At 44.2% G+C, this 26,984-nt stretch overlaps 1 protein-coding gene across 2 annotated transcripts in view; it reads left to right on the top strand.

Moving 5' to 3' along the window:
* Positions 1 to 26,984, top strand: part of LOC143024696 (uncharacterized) — a 223,856-nt gene that overhangs the window by 53,733 nt on the left and 143,139 nt on the right. The window contains exon 1 of one of the 2 annotated variants that reach the window (XM_076183710.1): positions 9,942 to 9,960. The exons of the other annotated variant lie outside the window; for it this stretch is intronic. The gene's annotated coding sequence lies outside the window, so the exon portion shown is untranslated. Of the gene's footprint in view, positions 1 to 9,941; positions 9,961 to 26,984 lie in introns of those variants that run through there. 2 annotated transcript variants of the gene reach the window in all.

The following is a 26,984-nucleotide window of genomic DNA, read 5'->3' on the forward strand; positions in this document are numbered from 1 at the left end:
ACATTAAGCCGAAGGGGTGAATGATAGAGGGAAAATTGGTCAAAGAGAGAGAGAGGAAGGGTCTCGAGCGAGACGCTCTGGACCGCTTCAATACGGAGGCTTCTCTTCGCGTCCACTTCCGCTCAGTCTTAGCGGGAGATTTCAGTCCGGTTGGAAAGAATGATGGTAAATATGATTATGATGATGATGGTGATAACGATAAGGTTGATGATGATAAATACAATAACGGTAACAATAATATATATAGATATAGATATATAAATGTGAGTGTATGTGCGTATATGTATTCATGTACCTACATATATACATATATATATATATATAAATATATATATATATATATATAAATAAATATATATATATATATATATTAGTGAATTTAGGGAGCAGGTTCTCTTCAATGCATTTCTTATTAAATAACACAGCAAACTGGGCGTTAGTTATCTTATTATTGAGAAGAGTAGAAAGTCTCAATAAGAAGATAACTAACCCCCAGTTTGCTGTGTTATTTAATAAGAAATGCATATACATATATATATATATATATATATATGTATATATATATATATATATAATATATGTGTGTGTGTGTGTGTGTGTTTGTGCTTGCGTGCGTGTGTTTGTGCGTGCTTACGTGCGTATATGTATTCATGTATCTACATATATATGTATATATATATATGTGTATATATATATATATTATATATGTATATATATGTATGTATATATATATGTATATATATGTGTATATATATATGTATATATGTGTATATATGTATATATATATATATATTTATATATATATGTATATATATGTATATATGTATGTATATATATGTATATATGTATATATGTATGTATATATATGTATATATGTATATATGTATGTATATATATGTATGTATGTATATATATGTATATATGTATATATGTATATATATGTATATATATATATATATATATATATGTGTATATATATATGTATATATATATATGTATATATGTATGTATATATATGTATATATATGTATATATATGTATATATATATATGTATATATGTATGTATTTATATGTATATATATGTGTGTATATATATATATATATGTATGAATATATATATGTATGTATATATATGTATATATATAATATATATATATATATATATATATAGTGTGTGTGTGTGCGCGCGCGCGCGTTTGTATGTGTGCGTGTGCGCGTGCGTGCGTGCGTGTTCGTAAATGCCTGAGCTTTGGTATCAGAGAGTTTTGAGTACTTGTGTTTGCAAGTTGTATCACCATAGTTGTGCAGCCAAGGAGCGCCCCAAAACTTGACTGGAATCAGCGGATCCGTCCGGGAATTGCGACTCCTGCATTCCAGACGGGATTCGACAGATTATGCCAGAGCACTCGCGGACTGGGAGGCTAAGCAACCCCCCCCTTCCCCCCGCTTCCCCTTATCCCCCACCCCCACCCCGATGACGAGTGGGTACCATGAGGATACATAGAATATATCAAAAGAAAGCCCATGTGATCATGGAGCGCTTGTTGTTAGTACGACGTTTCGCTTGTTTATCATGTACATCGTCATGGTACACAAATATCTGAGAATAAATGAAAAGATCCGGAGGAACGAATCTTCCTGTTTATTCTCAAATATTTGTGAACCAAAACTTACTTGATCAAGGAAGAGTGAAACGTCGTACAATAAACACTCCGTGATCACGTGGGGTTTCTTTTGATAGATTTGTCGGCAATTGCTGATGACATACATGAAGAGAACAGCCTAACGAGAGCTGGAAAAAAAAAGGGCTCCACGCGTCCGAAGGGGTTAAGAGTTCGTCCACACTTATTACCAACATGTTCGTAACATGCCGCCAACATGACCATCATTTTCTGCACTTGACACCAACATGACCGTAACTTGTCGCCAACATGACCACAACTTAGCACCATCATTTTTCACACTTGCCACCAACATGTCCGTGACTTACCGCCAACATGACCACAACTTAGCACCATCATTTTATGCTCTTGTCACCAATATGTCCGTGACTTACCGCCAACATGACCACAACTTAGCACCATCATTTCTACATGTTGCCTGCCATCAGGATTTGCCATCAGCATGTGCACACCTTGTCACCAACATGTCCATAACTTATTGGCATGTCCAATTCTTGCCACCAACATGTCCATAACTTATTGGCATGTCCAATTCTTGCCACTAACATGCCCACAACTTTCTATCATCATTTCTACATTTTGCCACCAACATGAACCCACACTTGCCACAAGCCTGACCACACTAGCCACAAGCATAACCACACCTGCCAACGTGTTTAAGACCTGCCAACACTGTGCTTCCATTTACCACCTACTTGTGATGGCGGTCACAAGGGCCACGGGCATCGTAAACACGACCGCACTTCCATTGGGGACTCCCAATCTCTCTCTCTCTCTCCCTCTCTTCCTCTCTCCCATTCTCTCTCACTCTCCCCCTCCCATTCTCTCTCTCTCTCTCCCATTCTCTCTCTCTCCCATTTTCTCTCTCTCCCATTTTCTCTCTCTCCTATTCTCTCCCATTCTCTCTCTCTCCCTCTCTCCCATTCTCTCTCTCCCTCTCTCCCTCTCTCCCATTCTCTCTCTCTCCCTCTCTCCCATTCTCTCTCTCTCCCTCTCTCCCATTCTCTCTCTCTCCCTCTCTCCCATTCTCTCTCTCTCCCTCTCTCCCATTCTCTCTCTCTCTCTCTCCCATTCTCTCTCTCTCTCTCCCCCCATTTTCTCTCTCCCATTCTCTCTCTCTCTCTCTCTCTCTCTCTCTCTCTCTCTCTCTCTCTCTCTCTCCCTCTCTCCCCCTCTCTCCCCCACTCTCCCTCTCTCTCCCTCTCTCTCTCTCCCTCTCTCTCCCTCTGTATTTCTCTCTCTCTCCTCTCTCTGTCTTTCACTCTATCTCTCTATCTCGATCTTTGGCACCACGACCTAATTGTAGAAAGTTACCCCCGGAGTAACAGACGCCATTGAGAACGTGACGGCGGAAGAATACCACTTGCGTGTAGAGTAGAGGGTTTCAACAAACGGGAGCGGGCGGCGGGGGCGGCGCTCGGGGGGGGGAGGGAACCAACCGCCTCGAGTCCCACTCAAGCCCTGGAAGAATGCCTACCGACACTCGTGGGGCTTCGCGCGTCGTCGGCGGCGTTCGATGCCTCCTCCTCTTCCCGCTCCTCATCCTCTTCATCTAGTCCCTAGGAATGTCACTCAAGTCACTCAACATCAGGCTGCACTACTTTTGGCAAATCATCCCCTTCCCTCCCACGATGATACCCGAGTAGACATAGCCATAGGTCATGCTGAGTTACCATTCCACTGCGTCGTCAGCATGACGGAAGAACCGTTCCGGTCTATTCCGGGCGTATAAGGCGCGGGGTGATGGGGTGATTGCAGTCACTCGCTCCCCCTTTGCCGAACTATTCGCACTTCACGTAGAAACCTTACGTGAGCTTCGACCCTTCGAGTCGTTAATTGGATTTTGACGCCGCAACCGAGGCTGCCATCAAGTGCGCCTGGCTATGCTGCCAATGCCACGCTTGTGGCTCTCGGGGGGATAAGAATGCCGATACTGTGCCCCCCCCCATGCGTGCCGTTTAATAGTAACTAAAGGGGCTGGGTCTGGAGTAAGTTGGCTGGGGATTTCCTCTCTCTCTCTCTCTCTCTCTCTCTCTCTCTCTCTCTCTCTCTCTCTCTCTCTCTCTCTCTCTCTCTCTCTCTCTCTCTCTCTCTCTCTCTCTCTCTCTCTCTCTCTCACTCTCTCTCTCTCTCTCTCTCTCTCTCTCTCTCTCTCTCTCTCTCTCTCTCTCTCTCTCTCTCTCTCTTTCTCTCTCTCTCTCTCTCTCTCTGAATCAGTACACACCTACATGCTTTATGTCGGCCACCCTTCAGTTATAGGGGAAAAGATCATTGGCGTGTGTGTGTGTGTACAGTATATATATATATATTGTGTGTGTGTGTGTATGTATGTATAATTGTGTGTGTGTAGAGAGTACGTGCGTTGGTATTTCAGGGTGGTTGTGGATGTGGTAGTGGAGAAGGTGGTGGTATGACGACAACATCATATACACGTGGGCACACACACACGTTTCATTGACGTCATTACACGGGGCTCCACTTTCAGTGACGTCAGTACAGGGGGGTTTTCATTTTCTGTGACGTCATAGGAGGGGTTCCACTTTATGACGTCACCGGCGGGACTCGTTTTTTTTTTTTTTTTTATGGCGTCAGTCGCGGGTTCCACTTTGTGTGTCGAAATGGGAGTGATGGGGAATGTCAGCTTCGGACGTGGAGTGCCTAAGGCGTCAGGAAAGTGTCGTCGAGAAGGCTACCCCCCCTTTCTCATCCGTCCTCCCCTGGGGGAATACGTAAAAGGCCAGAATGGCCTCTCCCCCTCCCCCTTCCCCCCTTTCCCCCCTCTCCCTCCCCCCATAAGAACAGAGGTATTTGCACCCTCCGTTACCGTGACCGGTGCTGTGCAGTGTCCGTCACACACAGCCGATGTGTCCAACAGACGTGAAACGCTACCTGTTTTTTACTTTTATTCCTTTCCTTGTTTATTTACTTAATGAATGCATTTATTCATTGTTATTTTCTTGAGGGAGAGAGATATTGAGGGAGATAGAGGGAGAGATAGAGAAAAAGGGAGATAGAAGGGGATAGAGAGGGAGAGTAATAAAGAAAGAGGGAGATAGAGAGAGAGGGAGAGTGATAGAAAGATAGAGAGAGGGAGTGATAAAGAGAGAGGGAAATAGAGAGGGAGAGTGATAAAGAGTGAGGGAGAGTGATAAAGAGAGAGAGAGAAGGAGAGTGATAAAGAGAGATAGAGAGAGAAGGAGAGTGATAAAGAGAGATAGAGAGAGAAGGAGAGTGATATAGAGAGAGATAGAGAGGGGGCCATACGTCTTGTGCACCTTTCTCTCCTGCATTGGCGCCGATGACGAAACGAGGAAGCGTTTCGAAAAGAAAAAAAGAAAAAAGAAAAGTCGATCTGACCTTTGTCATTCGTCAGGTCAAGTGGATTGTGTCACGCAATACGGTACAGCCAATAAGTATGTCTGTGTGTGCTTGTGTCTGTGTGTCAGTGTGTGTACGTGTGTATATATGTGTGTGTGTGTGAGCGCGCATGTATATGTGTGTGTGTGTTTGTGTATGTGTGCGTGTGTGTATATGTGTGTGTGTGTTTGTGCATGAGTATGTATGCGTTCGTCTGTATATGTGTGTGCGTGTGTGTTTGTGTATTTGTGTATATATGTGTAATATGTGTATATATATATATAATAATATATATATATGTGTGTGTGTGTGTGTGTGTGTGTATGTGTGTGTGTGTGTGTGTGTGTATGTGTGTGTGCGTGCGCGTGTATATGTGTGTACAGCAACCGTGTTTTCCCACTTAGAGGATTTGTGGCTTTAATAAATGTATGTATACTCACACAAATTAAAATGTATGTATACTCACACAAATGAACGCACACACGCACACACACACACACAAATGCACACATACCCACATGTAGACACGCAGTATACACATATGTACACACATGTACACACATAGTGCACGTGTGGTGACATAAGCAGTTGCATACGCTGTCTGTGTGTGTGTGTGTGTGTGTGTGTGTGTGTGTGTGTGTGTGTGTGTGTGTGTGTGTGTGTGTGTGTCCGCGCGCGCGCACTGAAAGACGCGACACCTCATCCGGGTCAATCGACTCTCGATTTCCTCTCAAAATCTTTCCTCGCCCAGTCATTCAGGATTTGTGGATTCTTCTCAGGATGATCGTTCAAATCCACCACGTCGTGCGACTCTTCCTCGCCTTCACATGGACTTCGATGAGCGGACCCCTCGTCGCGGGACAGGCGCCTTCTGGATCCAGACGTCGCCCGTATTTCTCCTTCTGATCGAGCTCTTCGCCCTCACGGCTGGACTCTTCGGGCTCTGCATCGCGAGAGACCAAGGCAGAGGACCCTGTAGAAAGGAACAACACTCCTCGGACTAAGAAGTAGGTCCAGTCGACGGCCGCTGCCCCGTCTGTAGGATCCAGATGGGCGAACGGGACAAACACTGCCCCGAATGCAACGTGTGCATTCGCGAGAGAGACCATCATTGCCGCCTGATGGGGATTTGCTGTCGGGGGCCGCAATTACCCCCACTTCTTCGGAATGCTTTAATGCGGGACTCTCTCCCACGCCCTCCGCGCCTGCGCCACGGTGGCACACCTCGCCGTGACGAAGGGCGAGGACGGGTACATCCTCCTCCACGCCGTCCTTGTGGCGCTGTCCTTCGCCCCGGGACTCTTCCTCCTCTTACTCTCGGCGTGCCACACCCACCGCTTCTGCAGCCACCCGACCGAGCCCTGCACAGAACGCTTCTACAGGAAGCTCCTCAGCGAGCCTTTCCCAGACCTCCACAGCCTCCTGCTGATGGAGAGGAGGTCCAAGAACAACGACGAAGCTCCTGGTGCTGCACAAGAAGCAGCCAACGAGCTCGTCGAATTCGTGGTTGAGTGAAAGCCCACGACCCCCAACTGAAGCCCTAATGCTCGTCAATTGAAGCCCAGCACGCGTAAATAGTGCTCATGATGCCCGTTCCTGATGTCCGTGAAGTGGACTTGAGAAAATAAAAAATGAAAATAAAAACTTGAAGAGTGAGAGTGAAGCTCGGCATAATTTGGTAATGCTCCTGATGCCCGTTCCTGACGTCCATCAAGTGGACTTAAGAAAAAGAAAATAAAAACTTTAAGAACAAGACTATGAAGCCCATTAAAAGTTGGTAATGCTTCTGATGCCCGTTCCTAACGTCCATCAAGTGGACCTGGAAAAAACAAAAATGAAGGACAAGACTCTGAAGCCCAGCACGCGTAAATAGGGTTCATGATAACTGTTGTGATGTCCATCAAGTGGACTTAGAAAAAAAAAAAAAAAAAAACCATGAACAAGACTCTGAAGCCCATTAAAAGTTGGCAATGCTCCTAATGCCCGTTCCTAACTCCCATCAAGTGGACCTGGAAAAAACAAAAATGAAGGACAGTATTTTGAAGCCTCTTTCAGGATGGAAAATTTCTCATGAAGAAAAAAAAAAAAAAGAAAAAAAAAACTTTCAGGAGACACTTCGGGTTAACCCATCTTCAAGGGTTTTCCCCCTCAGCTGAATGAAATCGCCTGACGTCAGAAAGAATAAAAGTCGAGTCAGGGTTGATGGCCAACGTCTGGAGAAACAAGGCCGAAAGATGGACCAGTTAAAAGTTGTTGATTTTCTTTTTAGTTGATTTCATGTGTTTATATAATCCTTTATTTATTCATTTATTATTATTATTTATTTATTTATTTTATTTTTTTCATGTAGAATGCAGCATAGGAAGCATGGAGCCATTTCTTTCCTCAGAGGAAGCCTTTGCGCCCTTCCCGCTATCATTCCTCAGCCCTCTCGGTGGTGGCGTCATCGGAAGCATGCTGGTCTCGCATTCGCCTAGTTGTGGGTTCAAATCCCGCACTCCTTTCAATTCCCAGCAGAAACCTGCACCCCCCAACAATCCCTAAAAGCGCATCACGGGGCAAAGGTGACGGCTTCGGCCGCAGCTACTCAGTGCCTCCTGGCGTAGGCTCTTTACCTTCTTCGGTACCAGGGTGGGTGGGTGGGGGGTGGGGGTGTCTATTGAGGGCGTAGGGATCCCCAGAAATGAATAAAACAGCCTGGCGTCATGGAGGAGTTTGAAGTCCGATTCCATTGGTATCGACGGGTTACCACGAGCATTGGTATCTCCCCAGCGCTTCTATCCATGGGAGCAATATCGCAGTGAATGGGAGCTGGAATCCTAGAGCAGCGTTTCCCAACCTTTTCCGACCATAGCACCCGCTGTTGTCATGTCTAAGCAGTCCAGCACCCCGATCTTGAATCCTTACAACTGAAACAAATTGACAATGTTGTTTGTAGAAGAAATAAGAACACCCCAGAAAAATAAAATAGCATGGAAAAAGTAAAAAATGCACAACTAGGTAATCAATGATACATATATCAATGTGATTTTTGTGTGCATCACCTCTTAGCACCCCCTATAATTGATTTCAGCACCCCAGGTTGGGAAACGCTGTACTAGAGGCTTTGGTCCAGGGGTGAGATATTTACGAAGGGACTCTAGAAAGGAGGAATAAAAGAAGTTCATAATAATCAATATTCTTTCTTGCCCGTTACTCGGGTCCGTATGGGTGCCATTCCATTCTCCTCCGTAAAGTGTTGACTGCAGGAAGTTTATGCCATCAGTACCCAGTACGAAGACATAGAAGTGTACGGTCCACACGTGTCAGGGAAACAGCGAAGGGGTTGCCACTGATGTGAATAAAATCGCTTGGCGGCAACCAGTATGCTAACACTGAGGGCAAGGGTGCCACGGAAATGAGCAGAATAATCCTGACTTGGGGACGGTCTAAGTTAATTGTGACGCGAGAGGGACTCCAATTGGCCAATCAACTCGTTAACAAGACTGGGCAAGGTTACCCCTGGGTCATCTGTGCGGAGTTCCACAGGGATCAGGATTGGGGCCCCCCGTGCATAGCAAAGTACTGTGGCATCCGGTTTCTTCGAGCCATCGAGGAACCTGTTGGGTGACAACGAGAGTGAGGTGGAACCAACCATAGCTTTGCTTATTATCAAGTCGACCTGAATGAATATGAATGTGTGCACGTACATGCGTACATGTCTGTATATGTATACGTGTGTGTGTACGTGTGTGTCTTGTTCCACAAGCTAGGAGTCGCCAACTTATTTGTCATTGAAAAAGTTAATGCAAAACACAGCACTGCGCCCCAGTGTGCGCTTCGGAGACAGTTGAGGGAGGTAACAGTCACCGCTGGAAATCGGAGAGTGCGGGATTCGAACCCACAGCTGAATGAATGCGAGACCATCACGCTTCCAATGACGCCAACCAGCACTCGAGATGGTGCAAATAATCCCTCATGCAATTGTAGGATTCTGCAAGACTCCAGATTGCTTCTGTGGACACCGGGCAACTATTCCCCTCTTCCCCTCCACCCCCCACCCACTTCTCCAGACCTGATATGCATAGCAATTTGGGCACAGGTCGCTGATAGGACGAGGCGAGTGGTTCCGGCCTCCCCCCTTCCTGTGGCTGTGACTAATAGTCTCATCACCGTGGAAAGAGTAAAAAGTTACCTTTCTCGAGGATGAAGAAGCATGTGGCAAAAAAGTGTTTATACTTTGTGTGTGTGTGTGTGTGTGTGTGTACTGTAACAAGCATGGTTTGTGTGCCTGTGTGTTGTTCATATATATAAATGGTGTATATCAGGACGTAGATAGCACAGAATAACACACCCGTCTCTGCAACCTCCATTGTGATTCCTGACTGTTGGAAAAACCATCCCATTCTCTTTAAATCGATTCGCAGGAAGTGCGCAGACGAGGTAAAACTTGTGGTCCAGGATTTTCTTGTATTCTGGCGGCGGAGTGCGTAGGAGGGGCCACCGTGGTCGCGGTCGTCTTACTAATTACAGACATTTTTGGCCCATGACGAAGGAGGATTTCTCTCCTGTGCGGGTCCACGTAAAACTGGACGTAGGAAATTGGGATTCCTGGCGTCTTCCAAACCCTTCCTCCTCTTCCTCCTCTTCCTCCTCCTCCTCCTCTTCCTCCTCTTCCTCCTCTTCCTCCTCCTCCTCCTCCGAGGCCTTCGAAGATGTAACCCTGACGACACGTGTATTTTTAGATTCTGTGTACAGGTGTGTGCAAGAAAATCAGGTCGAACATATCAATGACCCTCTCTCATTTGTGGACGAAGCAAAGTAGACACCCACTCGCCCACCATTCCCGTCTCAACACCTCAGGGGTGAAGGAGGCGACCTCTCTCCCGCCACACTGATGGGGATATAAGTGTAGTGCAGTGAGGCACAGCTCTACCACAGGTAGGTGTGTGTATGTGTGTAGATATATATTTTTTCTACTGCATCCCACTACCGGGTTAAGGAGGCCGGAACCAATGCCTTGTCCATGCGTCGTGAGTGTCCATCAATAATGATATTGTCAATACTCTTAATATTGACCTTTGTGACCTCGCTTATGTTTTCGTAGCCAATCTTAAATAACCTGTGGATGCAGGAGCCTGAGTGTCAAGCTAATATGGAGAAGACTATTGGAAGTACTCGAATTAATATCAGTAAATGCTTGTTGTGTAAGGACTTCTTTACAACGATTATCATCCTCACAGCCGTGGGGCGTGACGAGTGTCCCCTTAAAAGGGAAAACCTTATTATTGAAAATAAACACACAAGCGAACGCGTACGCACGCACACACACACACACACACACACACACACACACACACACACACACACACACACACACACACACACACACACACACACACACACACACACACACACACACTGAGAGAGAGAGAGAGAGACTATGAATCTATAAGTACTTGTTTACATACATGTATTTATATATACTTAGATATTGTAACATTCATGAATGAATATACACATGTATATGTAAATGTATACATAAATGCCTAGTTATGGACCAAAATTTCTCCTTTCGTCATGCTCTTCCTTTGTAATCCTTTGTGATCCTTTGTTACATGTATACATAGATACATACATACAAACGTACATACATGCACATGACCCGACCTTCCTTGTCCTTGAGACGTTAACCACCTGTCCCGGCCAGGTGGGCCCCTCAGCTGGTTGCGGCCACGACGGGAAGGCAGAGAAGGCAGGTTCGTCGCTGATTCTATAAGTAGATCCCTGGGGCCTGTAAGTAATCCTTAGGGACGGTAACTAGACCTTGGTGATCTGTAAGTAGGGCCTGGGGGTCTATAAATAGGTCCTGGAGGTCTGTAAGTAGGCCCTGGTGGTCTGTAAGTAGGACCTTGGTTCTGTAAATAGACCCTTGAAGTCTGTAACTAGACACTGGAGAGTGTAAGTAGATCCGTGGGAAATGTAAGTAGACCATGGGGCCTGTAGGTAGGCCCTGGGGTCTGTAAGTAGACCCTGGAGTCTGTAAGTAGACCCTAGGGACTAAAAGTAGACCCGAGGGAGTGTAAATAAGCCTTTCGGGTCTGTAAGTAAACCCTGAGGACTGTAAGTAGACCCTTGGGGAGTGTAAGTAGACCATTGGGGAGTGTAAGTAGACCCTTGGGGAGTATAAATAGACCCTTGGGGAGTGTAAGTAGACCCTTGGGGAGTGTAAATAGACCCTTGGGGAGTGTAAATAGACCCTTGGGGAGTGTAAGTAGACCCTTGGGGAGTGTAAATAGACTCTTAGGGAATGTAAGTAGAGCCTGAGGACTGAATAGACCCTGGCGGATAGCTGTGGATTGATGAATATCCAATGACACTGAAGAGGTGAAGTCCATCTGGGGATGGAGGGGCCCCACGTCTACAGGCATTGTGGGGGACATCGCTCCAACGCGGTGACGTACATTACATATATTTTTCTGAAGAAAAAAAAACCGATCTATTCCATGCAGGTCAAGAGATGGATGGTAGCGACGATCTCGACGGAGTGATCCTCTTCGGGTCAAAGTTCATAACGGGAACGAAAACCTCGTGTTTATTGGTTTAAAAGGGAGTCATTAGTGTTTATTTGTTTAGAAGGAAGTAAAGATGCCCGTATAATACATTTTCGTATTGAAGAACTTAGAAGTGTCTCTATGCATCCTCGACAGTGTGAAGTTCTTTGTGTATTTTGGTATGTGCAACGCCAGATCACCGTAGAATGGCTGGGCGTCGACACACAGGGCTGTGAATTTCCGTCGACATAAAGTACTTCCGCAAACGGAGTTTTTATTCATTTATTTACACACACACACACACACACACACACACACACACACACACACACACACACACACACACACACACACACACACACACACACACACACACACACACACACACACACACACACACACACACACACACACACACACACACACACACACACACACACACGACGGAGCACTGGTAGCGTTCGCAACTGCTAACCCAGCGGCCCTAGTTCGAATCCCACCAAGGGTTGAAATAATTTCAGTATGGCTCCGCTGCGAGCCGTTACTTCAACTCTAGTGGGCGGGGGAGTTAGGTGTGTGTGTCAGATCACAGCATTACCCACAGATTGGTCATACATGAGCTCTGAGCTCTCATCCGGGAGGGTAATAGCTGTTGATCACGAGTCCAACACGTGATCCAAGACCATGGTGAATTACTCACACACACACACACACACACACACACACACACACACACACACACACACACACACACACATTGATTTACCAAGTCTTCAAGATTATTTTTACATTTTCATCTTATCTAATAGGCTCAAATTGCGTGGTGTCGTAAAATAGTCGAGTTTACAAAGGACATAAGAACATAAGAATAGAGGAGACGGCAAAAGACCCTAAGGCCTACACTAGGCAGTTTCATGTCCCTTACCACCGGGCATCCTTATCCATAAAATTATTTTATTTTCTCCTAAAACAACCAATATTTTCAGCGTTCACTACGTCATGGTTACTAAGTCTATTCCATTCGTTAACCACTCTGTTGGTAAACCAGTTCTTGCCTATTTCCTTCACTAAAAAATTGTCCAATTTATACCCATTCCTACGAATCCTGCCTTGCCATATCATATTACTTTGGAGATTTTTTGAACAAAAAACGCCTCCTATTAAGCAAGTGGGCTGGGAAAGGGGGGTAAAAATTACATGGTAGGAGGAGTAATTATATCACAGAGTCCATATTAATTTTATAAAACGTTGTACTTGACTTGCCCATTTGATATACACAAATGGAATATAAATTTCTTTCTTGACCAAATTGAGTTTTGTGAAGAAACCTCGTATTGATGTTGTGTTTTTATATGAAGATGGGTTGTCTTTATGATGGCTATGCATGCATCAGACTGAAGGGGGGGGGGATATGTGACTGAGGGAGGCTTGAAGCGTGACAGACCACCAGCTGGTCGGATGTCTGAAGAGGAAGTTTGGATTGCACGCGGATGAAATGATTGTCCAGACACGGATGCGAGCTGTTCTAGTGTAGGGTAGGCTCAAGCCTTCGAAGAAGTTTCTAGATTTTTCTAGATGACAGTGGAACACAAAGGAAGAACAAACAACAGCAGGTCCACTGGCCCTAACGAAGCTGTTTGTTTTTACTAAGCTACAGTTAAAACAGGGCAACTAGGCGATAGAAGATGAACTAGCACTACTGCTACCACTATCCTATCCAATTACAATTAAATGCCGGGCTGTCAGATCTTTTATTGCAAGGGATAATAATTTATTTGCGGATTAGAGTCAAAGTGTTTATCTAGGCGATTTTTAAAAGATGTTATTGTGTTACTTTCAACGACAGTGGAAGGTAACGAATTCCACACATTAATAACCCGGTTAAAGAAGAAATGCTTACTTTCATTCGAGGGATGATGTGAATGGAGTTTATGGTCGGAATTATAAAGGAAAGGAATCTTTTCTGTTTATCTTCGGGGGTTCCCCGTCATTTTGCCCACAGAAAGGTCCTAGACGAATAAAATCGCCTGGCTGCAGCGAGAGTAGGAGAGAGTTGTTGCCAATTTTGTTTTTTGCCAAAACAGAAGTTGTAATGCGTCTCACCCTTTATGAAGTTGGCCATAAGGGTGATTTTTAGGTTCTTAAGCATGGAGTCTTGACCTTTAATGAATAAAACCTCACTGTAGCCGAAATAAAATCTAGGTTTAAGGAGGAAATAGGCAGTAACTGATTAACCAACATAGTGGTTAACGAATGGAATAGACTTAATAACCATGTAGTTAACGCTGAAACAATTGGTTATTTTAAGAGAAGATTAGATAACTTTACGGATAGAGATGACAGGTGGTAAGGGACATGGAACTGCCTAGTGTAGGCCTTGTGGTCTCTTGCAGGCTCCTCCATTCTTATATTCTTCTATTGTGAGAGCCATCATTGTTGCTAAGGGATGTTCGAGTTATTCTCAAAGGTCGTGTATGCATACAACTAAACGACAGAAAGTCGTGTTGTGGATATTTGTGACGTGGTTTCAGAGTCGTGCAGGAACCTGCCCAGTCTCGCTCGCTTTGCCAGCCCGTGTGCACATGGGTGTGGGTGTGCGTGTGTGCGTTTGTGTACGTTCCAAGAGCAGCTGGCTGCTGCTGACGGGATAAGCTTGGTGCTGCGTCGTTCATGGTTGTGTTTGATTTATCCCCAGCCCCCTTGATCCCGAGGTAATTCTTTACATTAACCCTGTACCTTATGTTTTACTGTTTCTTTTGTCTTGGAAACTGGTCTCTCGATATCCTCAAACACTGTTCTAGGACATACTTATGTGCTTGTGTGCTTGTAGGTGATAAGTTTAATTACGCGAAGTTGAATCCCAAGATAATGCTTTTTATTAACCCTGCATCTTATGAATTGCTGTTTCTTTTGCTTTGGAAACTATGGTAAATCTTATAATAGCTCTATGCACACGTGTACGCGTGTACTTGTAGATCATACAAGTTTAAAACACGAGGTTAAATCAGGATTAGATTTTGTGCATTTCCTGTGCTTTTGTTTTGGTAGAATCCGTTCACCTTTCGACAGAGCGTGGGTAGGCGCGTTTGCGAGCGACCCCGAAAGTGCCCTTGACTTTGACGACATGACGTAGGCAACGGTGGTTGGCGGGAGGAAGCCGACCATCTTAGTCTTTCGCGTCCTCGTATCCTTCCATCATCCTGCTGTGCATTTATGCACACCAACGCTTCAGTGTTGGCTGATAGGAGTTGAAGGCTGCAAGACGGCCACATGTCGCACGCGCACGCACACACGTCCTGGCCAAGGCCTGGCTCCCTCCCTTCGCGTTACACAAGCAGCCTTCCCGACCGTCAGGGAGTGGCTTATTACGAGCCATGAACGTATTAAAGCCCATCAAGGCTTGAGATGCCAGGTGTGGAGGACCCGGCTCGATGCGCGCTGTCGCCGCCCAAGCCGCCCAAGCCGCCCACGTGCGAGGGCGGACGTAGTCAACAGCGCCTCCGTCAGCCTCGGACATATACAGGGTGCGCCTGCACGGACACACAAACACGCGCACGATCACGCAAACGCCATAACTGCATGGTTAGGGATACATATTATTAATTGGAAAATGAAGACCTGGATGTAAGTCGAGACTAAGAAAAAATAATCATACATATATACATATACCAAAGGCTTTTCCTCCTTATAAGGGAGGTAGCCAAAAAACAAAGACATAAGAACCACTCCAACCCATTTCATCCCAAATACACTCCACTCCCTTCCACCTCATTGGCACCTCCTGGATGACGTGTCATTCCTGCACCTTGTCCACCGTCCTGGGTAAGAAGCAGTGTCGCAAGACACAGCACATCCACTGCAAGGCCGCTTCATTAAATCGGCGACCCCCGTCCCTCTCCATCTCCTCATGCAGAAAAGGAGAAGATATGGATAAATCCCTTCGGGCTGCGTCAAATTTTCCTCACACATACTACCTCACTCCCCCATCCCTCCACCCATTCCACCTCATGCATCACAGCATCATCCATATACAACCATTCTCCATTCACCCCTGTCTTCTGTCCTCTCCCTTCCTTCCTCAACAGACATTCCCCTCTTTCCCACTTCCCCTGTTGGGTGACGGATGATTAGGGATTGTGAAGACAGGAAAGAAGAAAAACAAAGCTGGAACTAGGAGAAGGAAGGTTGAAATATGAAAAGTATTGGGAAGAGTGGTGATATTCCTCGAAATTGAATGCCAGAAGATGATGGTAGACATTGTTGACGGTCACTGAAGGAATAATAATGATAGTAATAATAATGATAATAGTGGTTGTGATAATAATAGTAATGGTAATGGTAATTAATAATGGGATGATAATTTTTAATGATTCAGATACGATTCCTATAAATGATTGATAAATGTACTTTGTTCATAAATTGTTAACCAAACCAACCACAAGGCCAAACCATGAATTATACACTGCAGGTATCGTAATCTGAATTGGAGTGCAATATCGGGACTCTTATCGGAATAGTTAAAATTTTGGTATCCAATCACTGATAATAATGATAATAATAAAAAAGTGAAAATGCGAGCATGAAGGGATACCTCACTTACGGAGAGGTTAACTGGGGGAATGGGAAAGTACGGGAGAGGATTAATGGGGTAATGCGCTGATAAATATAGCAAAACTAATGACACAGTGGGTTGAGGAAGTGCCAAGAAAGACTACACACCAAGCAGATGACAAATTCTGCTAATTATTGGAGTGATCATGTATTTGTTGAATGCCACAACATTGTGGGGATTGCAGACATGAGGGATGAGTGGCATAGATAAAAAATATGCAACCTTTAGGTAAGGTTTATGAACCCGTGGAAATTGTTTTAAATAGGTTGGAAAGAATGTAAATACAAAATAAACCCGAAGAAATGGGCCATTTTTGAGTGAATACATCAGGAATACGTACCAGGGCGAAAAGTTTAAGAAAATCGACGAAATGATTGGTCGAACAAGAAGCATGGCAAAAGTAGAGAAAGAAAAATCAATAGAACGAGAGTTGTGTACAAGAAAACCGAAATGACAAGAATCAGAATCGAAGAGACTTTCAGAAGGTGTCATTGATAAACTTCAAGATCGAACCAAGGTTGTATGAATTTGTTAATGATGAAATAAGGGATCAACAGATCGAAAGTAGATGAAACACTACGAATATACAAGAACGCTAGCTGTGATAATGGATGAATTTCTGACCTGTATTGTGAAAATTGACTTAGTCGAGGTTGAAGGAATAACTAGAAATTGACTGGTTGAATGACATGAAGGCGGAAGTGCGAGACTTGGACCAAAGTGCAGGAAATACTAAATGTGAGAAAAGTTGAAGACCGGATGGAGTCTCACATTGAACACTCAAAGAATGTGGATATCAACCAGTGGATAAAAGTCCAGGGCCAGTGGTATGCTCAGCAGAAGAATGGAAAGTTCCTGGATATTGAGAAAAGGCCAATGTGGTTCTAATTTACGAACAAACCCGTAAGTCATAGAACAATGTTCTTGATTGTTAAAATCTGCGAGAGAATTGTGAAAGGTCTATTTATCCATCCATCTATCTAATTGATAAAGGAGAAACGCCTAATTCAAAGACCAGTGTCCTTGATTGTTAAAATGTGCGAGAAAATTGTGAAAGTTAAGAACAAGATATGTAAAAGAGAGAAGGCTATTTGTAGATAACTAATTTAAAATCAGAAAGAGAAGGTCATATGTTTTTATTATTATTATTATTATTATTATTGTATTATTATTTTATTTTTATTATTTTATTATTATTTTATCATTATCATTATTTTATCATTATCATTATTTTATCATTATTGTTATTATTATTTTTATATATTTCTTATTCAAGTGATCGGTGTGTCACAACAGAGATGGCTAAGTTTGACCGTTGGAAGGCAGTACCTCGTGAGCATAAATTTTATTCTGTATTACAGTCGGGTGAACATAGACATGCGCACACACACACAAATGACTTGACGGCGCAGTGGTAGCGTTCGCTGCCGCCACTGCGGCGGTCCGAGTTCGAATCCTGCCCAGGGCTGAAATAATTTCAGTATCGTTGCGCTGCGAGTCGTTACTCCAACTATCGTGGGCGGGTAGTTGTGTGTGTACGTGTAAAGTCACAGCATTACCCATAGATCGGTCATATATGAGCTCTGAGCTCTCTTCCGGGAGGGAGGGAAATATGTCGATCACGAATCCAACACGTGATCCAAGATCATGGTGAATTTCTCTCTCTCTCTCTCTCTCTCACACACACACACACACACACACACACACACACACACACGCGCGCGCGCGCGCATGCGTATGCATGCACGACCACACACACGGACACATGCATAAATACACAAAAACGCAGACATGCATAAATACACACACACGCACACATACATAAATACACACACACGCACACATGCATAAACACACACGCACAAACGTGAGGCGCGCGCGCGCGCGCACACACACACACACACACACACACACACACACACACACACACACACACACACACACACACACACACACGCACATAAACGAATCTATGGCGCAGTGGTAGAAATCCCGGCCGCCACTACGACGGTACGGGTTCGAATCCCGCCCAGGGCTGAAATAATTTCAGTATCGCTGCGCTGTGAGTCGTTACTCCAACTCTCGTGGGCAGGAAGTTGGGTTAGTGCGTGCGTGTAAGGTAACAGCATTACCTATAGATCGGTCATATGAGCTCTGAGCTCTCTTCCGGGAGGGGGAAATAGCCGTCGATCACGAATCCAACACGTGATCCAAGACCATGTTGAATCACACACACACACACACACACACACACACACACACACACACACACACACACACACACACACACACACGCACAGATGCACATACACATATACACACGCACACACATGTACACACGCACACACATGTACACACGCACACACATGTACACACGCACACACATGTATACACACACACTCGGTGGTGCAGTGGTAGCGTTCGCGGCCGCCACTACGGCGGTCCTGGTTTGAATCCCGTCCAGGGCTGAAATAATTTCAGTATGGCTGCGATGCGAGTCGTTACTCCAACTCTCGTTGGCGGGTAGTTGGGTGTGTGTGTGCGTGTAAGGTCACAGCATTACCTATAGATCGGTCATATATGAGCTCTGAACTCTCTCCCGGGAGGGAAATAGCTGTCACTCACGAGTCCAACACATGATCCAGATCCAAGACCATAGTGAATCACACACGCACACTGACTGACTTACTGACTGTACCAGCGGAACCGGCCCCATCCACTTGGCCCAATTGAAGAGGGACACAACCTTGTACCACATTACCACCTGGTGGACCGAGGGAGCCACGCAACCTTGAGCCAGCCACCTCCCCATCTCACTTGGAAACAGTACATGGGCACCAGTCAACCTGGCTGGGAGTCGAGGTGGTCCGGGGGTTCTTGTGCTTGGTTCACGTTCCGAGTTCCGTGGGTTGGAGTCCATCCCAGTGGACTTAACCTTCTTCAGGAAGTTGGTCCGCCCTTGATGCTTTTGCAGAAACCCTAAGTGTTGGTTCGAGATCGAAGCTGGTTGGTTGCGACAAGAAGGCTTGCTCGTAATGTAGTATGTTGTTTTGGGTTGCAGTTGACCATCGATTCAATCCTTAAGGATAGTCACGTGCAAGACGAGGTAGCAATATCAGGTTGACCTGATTTAGCACAATTATTTTTTTTTTTTTTAGAAATAACACTATATTAATAGAAAAATTAGAAATTATACTATTAACAAAAAAGTAGAAAAGAAGCCGAACGTATCAAGAGGAACAAAAGATTTAACATTATTTTGACCAATTCAGCATAGTTTCAGCCGCTGTCTAGCATATTTCCGCTTGATATCTGGTCACTTTCCAGGCGCACCCTTCACAAGAATGGTTGTGGCAGGAAGATCAGCTACCGCGTGACTGCACAGGGTATGTTGCAGGCTTGCAGGATCTGTAGCTTGCTATCAATAGGGACTCAGCCCAGGGTCAACCGTTCAGCGTTTCGTAATCGCCATGCACCGCTCAGGCAATGGTGAATGTTTTGTTGACATATCCCAAAGACCAACAAAAAAGAGGACAAATGATGATTCGATTTAACGTCGCAACCCCCCACCCTCCTTCCTATTAGGAGGCTAGGACGGTGCCCCTTACAGAGGACTTAGTGGCGTGGGATTGAATGAACCACGCCCTTGGTCCAACTCGCTGGAGGTAATATTCGAGCTGCCGTCACCTCGACCTCCGCCGCAAGTAGCGACGCTCTAAACCGCTCGACCCGTAGAGGGCCGATGCGGGAAGAGAAAGAGCAGTTTGCCCACTCGATGTCATGAGAGTCGACTCTTCCTGAATGGGAACCTCGCCCCCTTGTTCGACAATCATGCAGTGTTATTTGCCATGCGCGCTTGTGTGAAAGCGGTTCGCTATCCCCAGATGGCCGTGCACCATTGCATGATGCTCATGCATGACAGCCCAGCGCTTCTGCCTTGCAATCATGTACTTCTGCATGACATGCATCGTTATGTAGAGAGTGGGCACTACCGCATAGCACAACTTGCACCTTAGCATGACAGTCATGCGCATTGGGATGGTGGGTCATATTAGAGTATGATAGTCATGATCATTGCTTGACACCCGTGGGAGATCAGCATGACAGGCATACGTCATATATATATATATATATATATATAATATATATATATATATATATATATATATATATATATATATATATATTTGTCAACCTCACCATGGACCAGGAGGTCTCCTGTCCAGACGTCGGGCGATTTTATTCAACTGAAGGGAGACGGACGCTGGAAAAAAAATAATAATTAAATAATAATTAATAGAAAATAATAATGATAATAACAATAGTAATGATAATAATAATGATGATGATGATGATGATAGCAGCAGCAAAATAAGATTACCTATCACTAGTCACAAGAGTGTGTAGATAAATCACCGAGACTGGGTATTTATGTCTCATTGGCGGGAAGTGGGGGGAGGGAGTGGCGGGGGTGGGGATGTTGAGCTCCCCCATAGCCGCACTCCCCTTTCTCCAGATCGATCGCAAATATTGATAGTGTATTGATGGAGCCATGGTGGGAGGGGGTCAAGAATATTGTCAATATTGTATAGTGTGCTTATTGTACTGAGTGTAGACAGAATGATTTCACAAAAATAAATAGATAAATAAAATAAAAAAAATAGATTGACACCACGCTTTGTCGAGTGTTCAAGAAGTTGTTTTTATTTATTAATTTATTTATTTATTACCATTATTCATTTATTTTTAATTTAATTATCCATTTGTGTTTGTTAATTTGTAGCGTAGCAACATTCCTGACATGTTTTGATCAGTTAAGGAAAGTCGCGATGAAATTCGATCCTTTAATCTTATCGCTATCAGAGAGTAGCTTGATTAATGAATCACATGAAGCAAATGGGCCAAGGTACAACAAGGGTGATGAAGGCAAGGTCATCATATTAAGACATTAGGGCAGGGCTCGTAGTAATGGATTTAAATTGGGCAAATTTAGATTTAAGAAGGAAATAGGCAAGAACTGGTTCACCAACAGAGTGGTTAACGAATGGAATAGATTTAGTAACCATGTAGTGAGCGCTGAAAATATTGGTTCATTTTTATTTAAAAAATTAACTTGAATGGAGATGATGGGTAGTAAGGGACATGGAACTCTCTAGTGTAGGCCTTATGGTCTCTTGTAGTCTCCTCCATTCTTATGTTCACTGAAAGAGAGTCAGTCAGTCATTCAGTCGGTGAGTCTTGCGCAGACGTAAACAAAATACAAACGTAGACGTTCGTTCACCCGTGACGTCATGTCGTCAGCATCAACAACGACTTGTGGGTTGCCACTTATCATCCAAAGTGTCGGAAGAACTAAACGTTTCGCAAGTGGTTCCCCACTTTCACGAAACTGTCGCTACTTCGATGGTTCGAGTACGACGCAACCCGCCCCTATGGACCAGAGGCACGTACCACTTTGGTCATTGAACGCAAATTACCATTTATGCTGACTACTCCCATCCCATATTTCTACTACACTCCTTAAAACGGATCACATGAAGAATCGTCACCCAAGGCTATGACAGAGTGACAATTCTTCATGTGGGATATCCTAGCTCAACAATTCTTTATGTGGGCTATCCTAGGGAGACAATTGTTCATGTGGGCTATCCTAGCGCAACAATTCTTCGTGTGGGCCATCCTAAGTTCACGATTCTTCGGTTGTGTAAGTTGATGACAATAAGCATGACCCTCATTCAACCTATCCCAACCAAATCTTTATTCCGCTGTTGATATTCGGCGTACTGGGGTGACAATTCTTCAGGTGGGATCTCATGGGGGTGACGATTCTTCATGTGTGGGCGTTCTGTGGTGACAAATCTTCATGTGACCTCTTAAAACATTTCTGACAAAAACCTCCACGACCCCACCCCTTCGGCGCGATTATTGTCTTCCAAGGATAGAAGCGCTGGTTATATCTGTGAGGTAGTGGATAGCGTCACCCCAGTCGGTCTGGCGCTGATGGACTACGTTGAGCTCCTCCTTCAGGGCGAGATGGTGATGCAGAGAACCAGCTGTCACTACCCAGACTGCAGGACGCCGCTCCTTCCTCTCCACGTCAATGATGGATCCAAGGCTCTTGCAGTTTGACACCAACTCCGTTGCAGGAGTTCCCAGAGGGACGTTGTCATTATGCAAGAACGAACTGCCTAAGGGACTCCGAACTCCTGAATTTTTCTTCGCAATTGTAGTGCCTCTAAGTCACGTGACAAGGCGGAATTGAGTTGCCATGTAGACGAATAAAATCGCCTGACGACAACGAAAACAAGGGCAAAGGGACACTCCGTAAGGGGATTTTTTTTTATAATTTCATTTACATTGATACTCGCTGACCGAGCGAGTTAGAGCGTCGCAACTTGCGGCGGAGGTCGAGGTGATGGCAATTCGAACCCTGCCGCCAGCGAGTTGGACCAGGGGGATGGTTCGTTAGCTTCCATAATACAAAGTCCTCTGTAAGGGGCACCGTCCTAGCTTCCTGACATGGCGAGCTCGCGACGTTCAACCGAATCGTATTGATTTTATTTAGTCTTATTTTTAATTTTGTTTATTTTATTTTCATTTTTCGATCATTAGCACCTCGGCCAGGTTGCTAGACATAACAGCCTTTGTCAGAACTTCGGGATCTAAGAACGAACAAAGCCCTTAGTGACGTCACGCGATGAATTTGCGGGATTCGAACCGCGCACAATGCGAGCATAACCGCACGGCCTTGAAAACTCTTTAATCTTGTTTAATGTGATAGAAGTATTGCGAAATTCTGGCCACAGATGGTGCCGCGCCATCTGTGTGGTCAGCTGTGCCAGCTGGAAGCGAGACTGACGGGGTCAGTTGTCAGCACATACATCCGTCGCAGTAGACTGATTGGGCATATCCTGTCAACTCTGGTAGACAGAATTGACCCCTCCTTTTTATTAGTATTTATTTATTTATTTATTTGATGTTCATTTATTGGTTTGCTTGTTTACTAATATCATTTAACCTCTTTTTTATTAGTATTTATTTATTCATTTGAGGTTCATTTATTTGTCTATTTGTTTACTAATATAATTTAACCCGTCCCTCTTGTTAGTATTTATTTGTTTATTCAATTATTATTTATCTAACTAGTTGTTTACTAATATAATGATTGTAGTGTCTATATGCTAAAAGGCTTCTTGGTATTTATAAGGGCTGTAGCCAATAGTAACTGTGATAGTAATTTGTTTACAAGTTTATCATTATTATTATTGTTATTGATATTATTATTATTATTAATTATAGTTATTATTGTTATCGTTGTTATTATCATCATAATCATCATAAGAAACACGCATCAGCCGCACTGGCAGTCATTGGAACAAACTTCCTAAGTAGGCGATTGCATGAAACACTGTTAACAGTTTCCAAACTCGAGAGATAGTGAATCACTTTTATGATATCTTCGAATGACCCTTTCTTCCCTCCCTCCCTCCCTTACTTTCCCTGTCCTCTCTCTCTCTCTCTCTCTCTCTCTCTCTCTCTCTCTCTCTCTCTCTCTCTCTCTCTCTCTCTCTCTCTCTCTCTCCCTCTCTCCTCATGTTTTCAAACGAAAACAGGTGAAGAATATATTCCGTTTTTGATTACGTTATTAATTTTTTGGACAAATTTAGGTTTAAGAAGGAATGAGACATAAACCGGTTTACCCACAGAGTAGTTAACGAATGGAATAAACTTAGTAACCAACCATGTAGTTAGTGAGCACTGAAACAATGGGTTGTTTTAAGAGAAGATGAGTTAACTTTATGGATGGGGATGACAGGTGGTAAGGGACATGGAACTGCCTAGTGTAGGCCTTGTGGTCTCTTGCAGTCTCCTTCATTCTTCTTTTGTTCGTAATTTGTAGCGAAACAGCGCTGTAACATTGCGTTCAACATTGGTTTTTACTTATTTGGTGTTCTTTGTGTCATCGTATCGGTAACATTTTTGGACACATCAGTTTTAAGTAGTATTCTAAAAAATATTCTTTCCTTAAATAAATCTTTCCTTGTATAGATCTTATAAACCCTTGGAAAGGAAATATTTTTTTAAGAATACCACCGTAAGAATCTTACGGTGGTATTCTTAAAAAAAATCTTTCCTTACATAAACCTTTCCTTATATAAATCTTATATAAATCCTTGGAAGGGAAAGAATTTTTAAGAATACCACCGTTAGTGACACCCCTACGGACCAGTGTTACAGTGTCCTTTCATGGTTGGAAGCCCATCTCCATTCATGATAGAAAACTGGTCACTTTTAACTTCTTTCATCTCTTCTGTTGCTCTCATTAACCTATACTTTACTACCTCTGCGACCCCATCCCATCGGCAGGATACTGTCCCCAAGAGTAAAAGCGCAGGTACCATACCAAGAGTTGGGGAAAAAAAAAAAAAAAAAAAAAAAAAAAAAATATATATATATGTATATATATGTATATATATTGTTACGAATCTCGCTCACCTATCTGACTTGCAATAGATTAAGTATGTGAAATGAGTTCCCAAGACCCCATGTCTTTGGGATAACTCAAATAGAAATTGTAAAGTTGTCAGACTCGTAACACATAGTAAGAGTGAATGGGTGACTGAGTTCCCAAGACCCCATGTCTTTGGGAAAACTCCAATAGAAATTACAAGGTCGCCACTTGATTTTATTAAAATCAAGAAAATCAAGAAAAATGAAACGCACAGAATAACGTTTAACACTATTCATTAAAACTCAACAGGATTACATGAAGGATTACAATCACTAAACTTCAAGTGTGTAAATAAGTTTACATTCAAATGAGTTTTCAAAACAGAAGATTCCCGCTCGAAAACTTTTAACGGGGGTGAAAGAAGATTAATTAATTAGTTAATACTTTACCAACAAAAACACTGCCTAAGTCACTGCCATAAACATTTAACACCACTACATGAAGCACTAGTGGTGTTACTAGCTGAGTTATTGTTTTAAGACTAAGACAGGGGGAGTACAGAGGACTTACTTCAGCCGGCGACCCCTCCGAGGCACACCTTTACACTTTCCCCTCTACCCTCAAACTGAGTCTGACACGCCCAAGGCGCTCTGATCTTTCTCTACAAAAATCCTCTGATTGGCCCATAGGAATTGCGTCTATGGTGGTTGAACCCCATTGGTCAATTAACTAAAAACGTTCTCCTTCGTTCTAGGCTGAGTGTTAGAACAAATACTCCATTGTATGGTTTTCCTTCCCACGCGTCCTCCTCAGTACTCGTCCTGTAATCTGATGCCCACGTTATCACGGGGCGCCGTTATCCAAGTAATAAACTATTCCCACCTTACATATATGGGAATATATGTGACACCTCCCTCTTTAAGGTTAAAAAAAAAAATCTTGAAAAGATTTTTTTTTTTTTTTTGTGTTTACTTGAGGGAGAATATACTTACAATATCGACAGGCAATCGGCTACCACATTGTCTTCCCTCGTACATGACGAACATCTAAATGATACTCCTGCAAAAACAAACTCCATCTGGTTAAGCGGAGGTTCTTATCTTTAAACTTGTTAAGGTACTTCAAGGGATGGTGGTCTGTGAGAACCGTTACCTGGGCACCAACATGGACATGCACAACAAAATACTTAATTGCTAAGATCATTGATGGCATACCCTTTTCTTTGACACTCTTAGTTTAAGCACAACGGAATTATAAGTCTTTGTCCACTGGAACTTTGTTCCTTCCTCAATGAAAGTCACTTATTGCGGGTTCACACGATACGGGGCTTGCTTGATGGGCGTCGCATCTTCCCGTCCACGTCATGCAGCGTCAGGTGGGTCCTCTCAGGGGTATCCCGAAAGCTCTCCTGGTATCGTCTCTGCAACTCCAGTAGGTCCATTCGCTGCGCAGCCGAAAGATGACCCAGCTGGCTCACCACCTGTGGCCACACCTCTGCATTCGCCTTCCACGTCATCTCAAAGGTGGGGAAGGTCGAGTCCTCGTCTTCCTCAGGCCCGATGGAGACGGCATGCACACTACCGCCAGACACACCCACATCACTCTTGTCCCTCTCCTGGTACGCTTTCCACACACCGAGGTGACACAACTGCTGCTTCCGTCTCCTACCCGGAGTGACAACCACTTTGTTCAGTTCCCTCACTCGTTTTGTCACGTCGTACGGGTCGCTGAACTTCGCTCCTCGTCTAAACTCTCGCACTTTCGCCTTCACTCGCTCTTGAACACTCTGCCAACATGAGGTCAACCTACTTCTCACTGCCTCCACCGACTTCATCACTCTTGGATCACCTTTATGTCCTGCAAAGGAATTATCATGCCCAAATCGCATAACTCCTTCCCTGTAGACCTTCGGCAACACTATTTGTCGCCTATCAGACCATCCTGCGTCATCAATAGAGCCGGTACTATCCACCCACTTGCGGAATAGTACTCCCGACTCTAAAGAGTATTCCTCTGACAACTCACTCTCCCTCACCACTCCTTCCTTCCGGTCTCCCAATTCGGAGCCAACTCTCTGTAAGCCACGGGGGCTCATTGCCTCCACCTCCTTCTCTCCCATTCCCTGTAAGACACTGGGACCCCTTGTTTCTCCCTCCTTCTCTCCAATTCTTTGTGAGTCATTAGGACTCTTTTCTCCTTTCTTCTCACCAATTCTTTGTGAGTCATTAGGACTCTTTTCTCCTTTCTTCTCACCCATTCTGTGTGAGTCATTTAGACTCCTCCCATCTCCTTTCTTCTCTCCCTTTATGTGCGAGTCACTTTGACTCCATTTCTCTCCTTTCTTCTC

This window comes from Oratosquilla oratoria, chromosome 4, assembly GCF_046742065.1.
Source record: "Oratosquilla oratoria isolate Oo_2021 chromosome 4, ASM4674206v1, whole genome shotgun sequence".
NCBI lineage: Eukaryota > Metazoa > Arthropoda > Malacostraca > Stomatopoda > Squillidae > Oratosquilla > Oratosquilla oratoria.